The sequence below is a fragment of the Octodon degus genome, unplaced genomic scaffold (genome assembly GCF_000260255.1).
Source record: "Octodon degus isolate 3935 unplaced genomic scaffold, OctDeg1.0 scaffold00358, whole genome shotgun sequence".
Lineage (NCBI taxonomy): Eukaryota > Metazoa > Chordata > Mammalia > Rodentia > Octodontidae > Octodon > Octodon degus.
This window is the reverse complement of record NW_004524934.1, coordinates 118,943-131,646: the sequence shown is the minus strand read 5'-3', so window position 1 is coordinate 131,646 and position 12,704 is coordinate 118,943. Positions and strand designations below refer to the sequence as shown.

The window sequence follows — 12,704 nt, the reverse complement described above, 5'->3', positions numbered from 1 at the left end:
AAAAAAAAACAAAATCCGCAAACAAATAAACAAAACTGATGAAGAAATGGACTTAGTAGACCATTACAGAGTGTTCACCCAACAGGATCAGAATACAAATTCTTCTCATCTGTACATGGGATGTTCTCCAAAATATATGGGCACAAAGAGCATGTTTAAGTAAATGCAAGGGAATTGAAATTATCCCACTCATGTTACCTGACCATATTGAAATGAAAATGGAAATTATTGACAAAAAATTCAAAACCTCCATAAGCACATGGAAATTAAATAGCATCCTCCCAAACAATCAATGGGTCACAGAAGAAATTAAAGAAACAGTTAAACAATATTTATAATCAAAGGAAAATACAGATACAACATATCAAAACCTGTGATACTCAATGATAGCAGTCCTAGGAGGGAAATTTATAACAGTGAATTCTCACATCAAGACAACAGAATGAGCACAAACAAACAATCTTATGTTGCACCTTAAGCTTCTATAAAAACAAAGAGCAAGCCAAGCCCAAAACCCAAAGAAGGCAAGAAATTATACAGATCAGTGCACAAATAAATTCAGTGGAGACTAAGAAAATAATACATTGATATTCTTGATGAGGTGCCTGAGCATGTATACAACTCTAATCACCTGGCCTACTTTTTTCTACCCAATCCTTTACATATTTTGGGTCACAGATGAGCTATTTATGATGAGTGATCTCCCCTTCAGATTTTACACCAACCACTTTTCCATTCTGCACAATTATTTCTTCAATTGGTTTATTCAACATGTAGGTACCAACATGTAGGTACTACCTGACAGGATACATTCTGTCAGGCTGGTGCCCAGCACAATCAGATAATTATTCCACAGAACCAAGTCAATTGAAAATGAGATATCTGTGTTTGCATGATTTCCACTACACACAATGTGGTAGCACAAGGAAAGTACATTACCATTGTTGGTATAACTGTGGAAACTAAGGAACCAGAGAAAGAAATAAGACCAGCTTTGGAGTTGTTGGAACCAATTGAACAGAAGTTTGTTAATGTCGGTGACCTCCTTATACCAAAAGATTTGGGAACAGACAGCCAGATCTTTATTTCCTGTGCATGTGATGTTGCAACTCATTTTGAGACAACCTTGTGTTGACATTAAAGACATAAAAGGATGACAGGATCTGAGTTGGACTTTGAGGAAATGAAATGCAAGAAAAACGACATTTGTGGGGAAGACTAACAGCAGTAAATGTTAATATCTAATTAGGAAAAATTTAAATTTGGCAAATAATACATATTGTATGAAATCAATATGTAAGGCCTGCTTTTCTAATCACAATGGAGATTAAAGATTGATAATCAGTAAATATTCTACTTCATCTCTCTAATGTTATATATTAACTTTTCATGGAATAGCTATTAAGATTGACTGGCTACCATTCTGTTAAGTTTAACAAAGTTGACTTTTTTCTAGAGAAGAAAGTTTTTGAAAGGTCATGATACCAATACAGACAGCGTGATACTGTATTTGTATCTTTTTAATTATGATTTTATTTTATTTTGAAGAGTAAAAACAAAAGCAATTAAAAAATAAAGACAGAAACAGGGTAACATACAATACATATGCTATAGAATTTCAAAACAAGAACAGCTGATTAGTAATTATTGATATATTATCTACTTTTACTGTCAAATTTGTTGCTCAGATTAACAGATATAGTTATTTAAGATTAGACACATGATTGAATATTACCACATGTTTTCAAGAAATGTTAAATTTTTTTCCATAATTTTATTGAGAAACAAATAGCAATGAGACAGTTTCAAATCAAATTGGTAGGACAGTTTCAATAATTAACACACTGCACACATTCTTCCTAGTGGTTATTTACTGTACAAGAAGCAGACATGATATCCTATTTACAAACACTTATTACAACAAATCCCTCTATTCATTAAGAGAATGTAACTATATATCTATCCTAACCATTTTGAATACACAGGTACAAAATGGACATTCATCTGTATCCTCTTTTTTGTTTAGTTCGCAATTTGAATATTACAGGTGTGTTAACTCAGAAAAATATTCTTAGAGAGTCCAGTAGTCCATAATAGTATTGGGTCTTCCACTTCACTGGCAATGTCAGAAATTGTTGATCTGAGTACCCTACAACTCAACATAACACCATGGCTTTACTTCTTATACTTCATTTTTATACTTTTCTGCTGAATGGTTAAGACCAAGATAAAGAAAAACTTAGGCAACAAGAGTTGTAGCTTTTGGGTCTGATAAGGTCATGGAATCCCCTCAGGATTTACCCTGAGATCCTGTACCTCAGATTGTAGATCCTTTGTCAGTGTCAGCTATGTGGATGAGTCACAGCCATTGCCCGACCAATGTGCTCTCTGTGAAAGCCTGAGAACATTTTCTCTCCATGTGATTCTCCTTAGGCACATTCTACATTATTGATCACTTTCCTCTTTGGCCTATAATCTCCTTGATCAGAAAATTTGGGACACTACTGAGTTACAGGACTTTACAGTACAAGTTCTCATATGTCCTGAGTCTTAATTGACCTTGGAAGGCTAGAGCTAAAATGTTGGCTTTCCTTGCAGCCCTCCCTTTTCTCTAATTTTTGGTCTGCAAACTTAGGTTGTTAACCATCCAGAAGAGACGTTTATTGTTATTACCATACAACCTACGCTGTTAAGCTTAACCTCACTATCTGTCTGAATATCAAACATCTTAGGCATAACATGGAACAGGTATTTTTCATCAAGTATTGATATGTTGAACTTTAAGTCCCTATAGAATATGATGAAAAAGCAATTAAAAATTAGAATATATTTTTAAAATAGGCATAAAAAATTATATAATTCTTATGTTTACACATAAGTCCAGAAATCTAACCATATACGACCTTGAAGCAGGACAGTCCAAGAAATTTTAAATTTTTTGTTGTCTTTTTCTTTTATTACCTTTTCCTAAAAATATTATTTTAAGCAAATTATACTAATAATTGATACATTAGAAATGATAAATATTTAGAAGACCAAGATGACAGGTATTTCAAGTATGGTTTTTGTATTACACATTACTGCTCTCAATGTAGTTACTTAATTTGTAGATATCAGCATACAGATTTAGTCAAGGTGAGAACTGTACACATTAACTACTATTTTCAAAAAACTGATGGAAATTTTTAGTACAATAACCTCAGCGATCCTGTAGTATACTTGCATGTTCTTCCCCCTACCTTTTTTTCCTATCTTTTCTCTTTCTCTTCTTTTCATTGTTTAATCCCTAAATTACATTTCTTTTTGGGTTCTTACACTAGAACTAAAAACATTATATCATAATGATATATGTGCACCCATCTTTATAACAGCACTATTTGTCATAGCCAAATCTTGAAAACAACCAAAATGCCCATTACTTGAGGAATGGATGAAAAGGATGTATTTTTAAACAATGGAGTATTACTCAACTATAAAGAAAGATAAACTTGAAGCCTTCATAGGTGAGTGGGTGCAACTTGAGACTATACTCATAAGTGAAATAAACCAGACCCACATGTGTAAATATCATATACACTATCTCTCTAGTTTAAGAACCCAAAAGAAGAAATAAAACCTGAACGGTATAACAGATACAGTTAAATGGAAAGAAATGTAACTTAAGGATTAAATAACGAAGAGGAGAAAAGGGGAAAAAGATAGGAGAAATTTATTTGTATCTTTTAATCAGTGTAGACTTTGCAGTTTGTGCTTCAGCTGCTTAAGAGGTGGATCCATACTATGGGTGTGCTGTGTCATCTTGACATTAAGGAGATTCTAAATTGAATATTCTCTACTTTTGGACAGCATCCTTACATTTTCCCTATATATATTTTGTGTTATGTCAAATAGTTATGGGCAGGGCCCACACAGTATAGCCACAAGTTTGGTTCATGTGGACATATACTTCTAACCAAACTCCAGACTAAGAGAGTGTTTGGATAAAGTCACCATGTGTTGTTTTAACCTAGGAAAATTGAGAGAGAGAGAGAGAGAGAGAGAGAGAGAGAGAGAGAGAGAGAGAGAGAGAGAAACCTATCTATAAAGCAAGTAAAATACAGAACCCTCTTTTGTATCCCAAGTGCGGTTTCTTCAATGGACCAAGCTCCGATGCATTATTGATTTGATAGAGCCTCTACTTCAGTGTCTGTCTCAAAATGGCTCCAAATGATTTCTGTACTGCAGAATAAAGCCAAACTCGGGCGGGAGGGAGGGAGGGAGGGAGGGAGAGAGAGAGAGAGAGAGAGAGAGAGAGAGAGAGAGAGAGAGAGAGAGAGAGAGAGAGAGAGAGAGAGAGAGAGAGAGAGAGAGAGAGAGAGAGAGAGAGAGAGAGAATAATCAGAGTTGGTTCTTTGTAAATAAAATAAAATTGATAAATCCATAGCCAACCTTATCAAAAAAGAAAGAAAAACTTACAATTAATGCAATAAGGCATAAAAAGGATGAAATCTACTTAACCGTTTGCAGACTGAAAAACCCAAGCCGAAGTTGTCTTTTGTCACAGGAACCATCATAAATCACTAGGGAAGATGTGCTCTGAAGCTCAGAAAGCAGGAACCGAGCCAGAAGCCAGGAGCCCTGACGAGTATTAAACCTAGCGGAGGCCCCAGAGGAGGAGCAGCCGCCCCTTTCAGGCCTCCCGGTTGTTACCCTTTTAAACGTCTGAGTTCCAGACTGGAGGGCTACCAGGAAGCAGCGGAAGGAACAGTCGGATTGGCCGCAGGCCTCCAGTTCTAGGCGCACCTCTCCACGGCAAGGCCGTTCTGACTGGTGGGGGGAAAAGTAAATAGTTGAATCGCTCTCCCAACTGGCCAATTGGGGCGGGGGGTGGGATTGTGACGTGATGGGATTCTGCGAAATGGTTACTGAGCAAAGAATTCCCAGCGAGTGCGGACCGTCTGGACCAGGCTCCCAGAAGCTGTACACCGACTGGGGGAAAAGTGCATCCTAGATCTAGCGCATGGCGCGGCCCTCGCGGCTCTGGGTGAACGCGCTGGGGCTTCGGCTTTACCGAGAGGCGGCCGAGGGCGTGTTCCTCTCTTTCAGTTTCCATTCGCCGCGCCTCCGGAGTGTGTTCAGTAGAATAAACTTGCGACCGTCACGTGCGGCATCTTTCCAAGGCAGCCGGCTCCGAAGGGCAGGTGCGTCGGTCCGTTGGGGGGATTGAGCCAGGCGCTGGGCAGTGGCAGGGGAGAGAGGCGGCACAGTGCAGCCCAGGGCTGTGCATGCTGCGTGCGGAGGCGCTGCTGGTTACGTAAAGATGAGGGACTGAGGTCGCCTCCGCGCTCCAGCGAGTCGGAAGCTCCAGTGCCCCCGCCACCTTGGCCACCGCCCGGCGCCTCTTTCTTGGGTGGAAGCCAGGGCCAGGCAAGCGCAACCTCTGCAAGTGTCTGGTTTCCATTTCGCGGAGCTTGGGAGCGCTCCCGACGCTGAGCGACTGCGACTACCTGATTTCGAGGTGACCTAGGACCACGGTGACCCGGGGGCCATCCGGAAGGATTACTGCACACATCGCCATCGATAAGAGCTTGTTGGACCTGAACAAGTACCGACCCATCCAGACCCCCTCGGTATGCAGCGACAGTCTGGAGGGTATGGAAGCCGACAGCGACGTGACCACCGAATCTGGGTCAAGTCCTTCCCACAGCCCAGAGGAGAGATGGGATCCTGGCAGCGCTCCCAGCCCGCTCTCCCTCCTCCACCCTGGAGTGGCTGTGTAGGGGAAACACCTCTGAAAAGAGGGACAAGTGCCCCTACATAGTGGCTGCGGGTAAGTCTATGGAAAATCCTCCCATCTCGAAGCCCATTACAAGGACCTGGGAGATGGTCCAGTAGAATAAGCACTTGCCTGGCAAGCGCAAGGGCCTGAGTTCAATCCTCAGTTCCGCCAAAATAAAAATGAAAAATAAAATAAAAGCCCATTACAGAGTTCAGACGAATCAATGGCCCTTTCCCTGAACGTGACCGGACAACCTTAAAAAGTCCTCCGTTCAGATGAATCGACCTGCCACTACCGGACCCACACTGGGGAAAAGCAGTTTTGCTGTCCACTCTGTGAGAAGCACTTCATAAGGAGTGACCACCTCACAAAGTATGTCCGGTATCACACCAAGTTCCACCCCAGCACGATAGAGAGGTCGAAAAAGGCAGCAACCAACCCGTTGTGAGGTGCTACGCACCACAGCTAGGGAGGGATAGACCCTGAAGGACAAAACTACTCCCAGGAAACAGGCGACGGACACGTAGAAGCCCAGTCCCAGAAGAGGCATGCTGTGACAATGGGAGGTCACTGCTCTTTGGTCAGTATTATGATTTTTCCTTTCCCTGAATTGTTTTTTTTTTTTAAAAAACACATAGTAGCCTGAGATCAAAGACAATACTCAGCCCTCTTGTAGAGGCAGCTCTGGGAACTGCCTCTGGTTATTGGAGGGAAGGCGAATACTTTTGGTTGTTTTCTCCATTATTTTTCTGGGGTTGTGGAGAAAAGAGGTAAGGTCAAGACTAGGGTAAGATTTCCAGTTCATGTTGGTGTACATATGTCTGACTGGGTGAGTTGACTCTTGGTATCACACAGTGACCCTTGGCCGTTATACTTGCTGTCTCAGAATTGTTTTCTTACCTTTCAATGTAACAATGAGTGTGCTTCAATTTATTAGCAAAGCCACTCTCTTGAATCAGGTTAACTTTTGAGATTAAACAGAAAAAACTGCATAGCACAGCCGTCTTTATGCAAGCAAGAGCACATCTACTCCAGCATGAGCTGCCACCTAAAGATCTGAAGACAAAAGAGTTACTTATAGTCAATGGGTGAGCAGAGTCCAAGTTTATACTGATCAAGGTGAACCTTGGAAAGGTTACACTAAGTACAGAACTGTTCAACCTTGCTTTGTATGGATTGTACTTTTTGAACATACACTGCAGTTTTATTTTCTGATGCAGAGGATGAATACATTAAATACATGCTTTGAGAATAGAAGCAGATGTTCTGTTTGCACCACATTATAATCTTTTTGCAGTATATACCTTTCCCTAAAAAATCATGTCAGAGATGTAGGGGAGAATACACTACATGCTGAAGGGGAAGGAGGGCCATGATTTAAAAAATAGAAAGCCAGAACACACAGAATTTTAATTCTATTAACTTGTCCAAATTTTCCTATTCTTTAAGCAAGCACTGTCTTATGCCATAATGCCACTAAGAGAGAGAGATTTTGGCTGTGTCTGGTTTTATTTGAATTGGCACATAGCAGTCACAAAGTCTTGAAATGCCTTTTGTTTTTTTTTAAGGGGGAAATGTTCTTACAGATCTTCCACTGTCAGGTGCAAGAATTATATAAAAGGAAAGGGACCTGAAATATGAAAAGAAAAGCATCCTTCTACAAAATGTTCTAGGAAAAATTCCAAAAGGAGACTTTTCAAGAGAGGCTGTCTCAGAGATCTTAAGCCAATGAAACACATAGGAATAAAATCACATCACTGTACCTTTTATATTGGTAACCTCATCACTATACATCTCTTATCTAGGTGTCTACAAGGCATAGACCATTACATCCATACTATGGCATTTACTGAAAACTTAATTTTGGCCTTCACATAGCCAGAGAAATGAACAGAGTTTTCAAGTTAAAAACCAATACACAAACCTAAGTGAGAGAAATCAGCAGGGACTGTAGGGTGAAATGTTTACATTTTTTTCTTCAGAAATGACTTTCTGGCAATTTTCTCTGGTGTTTAAAATAGGGAGCCCCAGTGCTATATAGTTTATCCTTGTGCTATAAAAAGTGTTCTGTAAATGCAGGGTGCCCACCTGGTTGTGAGGTCATTACTTCACCTGACTCATCTTGGTTCCAGTTGGAATGGGCTCTGGCAGTAGGCATAGGTCACAGCTGACTCCGACTTCCAAAACAATAGCCATCACTAACAGTGGTTTTTGTTTTGTTTTGTTTTGTTTTTGTTTTGTTTTTGTTTAACAAATGTAATTGTATTAGTAGTTCTATGGGGAGAATTGCTTTTAACATTAAGAACTGGGAGCAGTCCATGGGCTAAAAAGGAGTGTTTCTCACAAGAAAACATGTCAGGAAAAATAAGGAACAATTTCTACCTCTGTTTCAGATTTTTGAAATGCTTATTTTAAACCAAATTTTAAATTACATGTCAAAAATAAGTTTCAAGGATATCTGTTCTTCCATACAAAATAGGTTAGGCTGCCTATTTCTTACTGAGCTCATGGAAAGTCTTTGTTAGGATATCCTGCACACTGCCTTTTAGTGAGCAAGGAGTTTGGGTTTGCTTACCAACTTGCTAACTTGTAAAAAATGCTTTCCCTCACAGAAAGAAATGCAGGAAAACAAAGTCAAGTAAGTGAAAGACAGTCTTTGTGGTTGCAAGAGTAAATCTAGATATGGCTTTTGTCAAGCACTTTGATGGATACAAATGCAGCAACTAGTTTTAAGAAATGCACAATTTATTTCCCAACAAAATTTCCTAATTGGCTTTTCAAGTTCTTGACAGACACATTTGATACTATCTTATATGTTACAGTAACGTAACCTAGAAAATCAAGGCTTTTTATTCTTTGTGGTAAGTCCTGTTTTACAATGTCACAAAACAGGAGCCAGCATTAGAATTAGATTTACTACATCAAGGTATGATTCAAATAAGACTACTAGTGTTCTTTGAACACTAAAACTATAAAACAATTACTTTTTATATTAAAAAGGCCATGGACTTGATTTATGAAAATCCAGATGCAGGATTGTAATTTTTGTTTACTTTTTTAACCAAACTGGAATTTTTGAAAGACTATTGCATGTGTTTAAAAGAAAAGAAAAGCTGTTTTATCTACTCCTGTAAATAGTTGCCATATTCTGGAAAGTTTAATAGTTTTAGAGTTAAGATAGCTCCTCTCCTTGTTAGAAAAAAAAATTGCTTCACTATTGTGGAATGATGCGCTGGCTTTATGCTCCCATCACACTTCTTTTTAGAATTTTATTTGGTAGTTGTAGTTACAGAAACTGATTCATTTGTCAGTTTGCAATTAGACATAGCACAGCATTCATCACTCTGGGTAGATCGGGAGGTCCTTTCACAGCAGATAAATGGTCTGTAACACTGTAGACATTGATCTTTACAATGGATGAATCAGTTTTGGTTTTGTATAGTACTAGTGACCTGAGTTATTTTGCTTCCCTGTTTTTGTAAATCAAATTATTAAAAAAAGATTATGACAGTAGGTATTTTGTACATATGTAAATATGTTATCCAAATAAAAATAATAAATGATAAAGATTGAAAAGAAAGGATGAAATCACTACAAGTCCTATAGAAATTCAGAAGATCATTAATACCTACTGCAAAAACTTTAACAGGATGCAAAGCACAGAAAAAATGAATAGATTTGTGGATACATATGAGTTACCAAAGCTGAATCAAGAAGATATAAAAATTCTCAGAAACCTTATATCAGTCAATAAAATTGAAAATATATTTAAAAACTTACCAACAAAGAAAAACCCAGGTACTAATAGAATCACAGCTAAATTCTACAAGAAATGTAAAGATGTAATGCCAATTCTTCTCAAACATTCAATGAATTTGAAAGGAAGAAATTTTCCCAAAATCATTCTTAGAGGTATTATCACTGCACCAAAACCAGAGAAAGATTCAACCAAAAAGAGAACTGTAGGCCAATCTCCTAAATGACTATAAATGCAAAAATCTTCAATAAAATCATAGCAAACAATGCAGCAAATCATCCAGAGGCTTATATACCACAACGGAGTAGGAATTTTCCCAGGAATGCAGGGATGGTTCAATATACACAAATCAATAAATGTAATATACCACATCAACACAGCCAAAGGCAAAAGCCACATGATCATCTCAATAGATGAAGAAAAATATTTAACAAAGTCCAACACATATTCATAATGAAAAAAGCCTACAAAAAATGGTATAGTCTTTACCTTAATCTGAAAAATAAATATATATATATATATATATATATATATATATCAAGCCAATAGCAAATATCAGACTAAATGGACAAAACTGAAACCTTCTGAAAATTTTAGAGACAAGGATGTCCAATGATACCACTCCTATTGAATATAGTCCTGAAAACATTAGCCAGAGAAATTAGACAAGAGAAATAAAAGGAATACTGATAGGAAAAAACAAAGTGAAATTATCATTATTCTGAGATGATATAGTAATCTACATATAAGACTCCAAAAACTCCACCAAAATCTAGATTTAACAACAAATTCAGGAGTATAGCAGGATACAAATTCAACACTTAAAGATCAGTAGCATTTGTGTACACAAACAAAAAACACACTGAAAGAGAAATTATGAAAGCTACACATTCCACAATAACATCTGAAAAATGAAATACTTAGGAATCAATATAATAAAGGATATCAAATATATATAGTGAAAACTAAAGTACTCTAAAAGAGGTTGAAGATATCAGAAAATAGAAAGATATACCTTGCTACTGGATAGGAAGCACTGGCATTGTGAAAATGGCAATACTCCCAAAATTGTTATATAGGTTCAACACATTCCTTATTAAAATATCATTAGTTTGGGGCTGGAGAGATGGCTCAGTGGTCTAAGGCACCTACTTGGAACAAGCTTGGCAAAGCATCAGGGACCGCGGTTCAGTCCCCCAGCACCACATGCCAGCCAGCCCCGCCCCCTGGTGGGCTGAGCTGGCCACACACACACACCACATTCTCTCTCTCTCTCTCTCTCTCTCTCTCTCTCTCTCTCTCTCTCTCAAATAAATAAAAAATAAAAAAAAATATCATTAGTTCACCTCAAAATATGAAGAAAACATGTTTTAAATTCATCTGGAACAATAAAAGACATAGATTACCAAAAGCAGTCCTAGGCAAGGCAGGAGGCATCAAAATCCCGGAACTGAAATTATAGTACAAAGCTACTCTGATAAAATCAGCATGCTGCTAGTAGACCTGAGGATCAGTGGAACAGATTAAAAGAGGCAAACACAAGTAAAAATACACTAAGCCACCTTATCTTTGACAAGGCAGCCAAAGATGTTCACTGGAAGAAAGAAAGCCTTAAAACAAATACTGCTGGAAAAACTAGATTTCCATATTCTGAAGGCTAAAATTAGATCCATGTCTATCACCATACACAACACTAAAATCAAGACAGACCAAATATTTAAATACTAAAACAGAAACACTAAATCTGCAGAAAGAGAAAGTAGGTAGAAATTTTGAAGACATAGCTGTAGGTAGAGAAATTATGAACAAAACTATATTGCACAGGTAATACTTCAAAGAAAAAACAACTTGGATCTCGTCTTTTGATAAGTTTGTGCACTTCAAAATAAATCACCAACAGAGTAACAAGAAAACCCATGAATTGGGAAAAACTTAGCAAATGGTCCCTCAGATAAAGGACTTTTATGCAGAACATATAAAAGACTAAAAACATCAGTCCTCCAAAATTCAAAGACCCAATCCAAAAATGGGCACCTGAGATGAAAAGTGGCCAATAAAAATATGAAAAAGTGTTGAAAGTCATTGATCACTCACAAGATGTAAATTAAAACAACACTGAGATTCCCTTTCACCCCAGAAGGAATGATTATCATCAAAAAAAAATTAGCCAAATAAAAGATGCTGAAGGGATTTTGGGGAAAATGAACACTCCTCCACTGTTGATGGGTGTACTGACTGGTACGTTCACTGTAGAAATATGTATGGAGATTCCTCAAAAAGCTAGGATTAGAGATTCCTTTCAACACAGATATTCCTTCCTGGATATTTTTCCAGAAGAACTGAAAGCATCACACAATAATTTATGTGCACCTATGTTTAGAGCAGCACAATTTGTCAAAGATAACTCTTGGAAACAACCCAAATGCCCACCAACTGAGGAATGATTTTTTAAAATGTGGTATTTTTATAAAATGGAGTATTATTCAGCTATAAAAATGATAAACTCAAGGCTTTTATAGGTAAATGGATGCAACACAGGACCATATTCATAACTGTAAAAAATTAGGCCTCTGTGTGAATATCATATTGTCTTCCTAGTGTAAGAAACTGAAAGAGTAAATAAAATCTGAAATGTACACTAGACACTGTGATAAGGAAAGAAACTGTTCAAAAGTATAATGGTTAATATTTTGTGTCAACTTGGCTAGGTCACCTCATTGTTCCACTCACCTAGGGTATGGAGAGGCCCATCCCAGAGTGACTCAGCACAAAAAAAAGATATATAAAGGGGTTACAAAGAGATTCAGTGTGCCACTTCCTCAAAAAAACCTTCAGTATTCACAGCTAAATTAGACATCATCTCCTGGCTTCCAGCACAGACTCTTCAGCCTGCAGCTTAGATCCTTCAACCTTCTGTCACAGACCCATCAGCCAACTAATACAGACTTACACAAAACATTACAATGAGCTTTAAACCTTAATACTAAATATAGAAACCCTGTCTTCACACTTCCTCATCCAACTCTGTGGCTTACCATTATAAGTCAATCTTATAATTTCTTATAGATTTATACATCTTGTGTTATATCAGTTCCTTATGTTATAGCTGTTCCTCTAATAAAATCCTAACTGATACAAAAGGAAAGAAACACCTAAGATTAAGGAAAGGAGAAAAGAAGCAATGAATAA

At 37.7% G+C, this 12,704-nt stretch overlaps 2 pseudogenes; one reads left to right on the top strand and one right to left on the bottom strand.

Annotated features, from left to right (window-relative positions):
- The window catches only part of LOC101592933, a 39,169-nt pseudogene extending 34,184 nt beyond the window's left edge, over positions 1–4,985 (bottom strand).
- Positions 4,986–4,999: 14 nt separating this feature from the next.
- LOC101592547 lies at positions 5,000–6,206 on the top strand (annotated as a pseudogene).
- Positions 6,207–12,704: the final 6,498 nt, after the last annotated feature.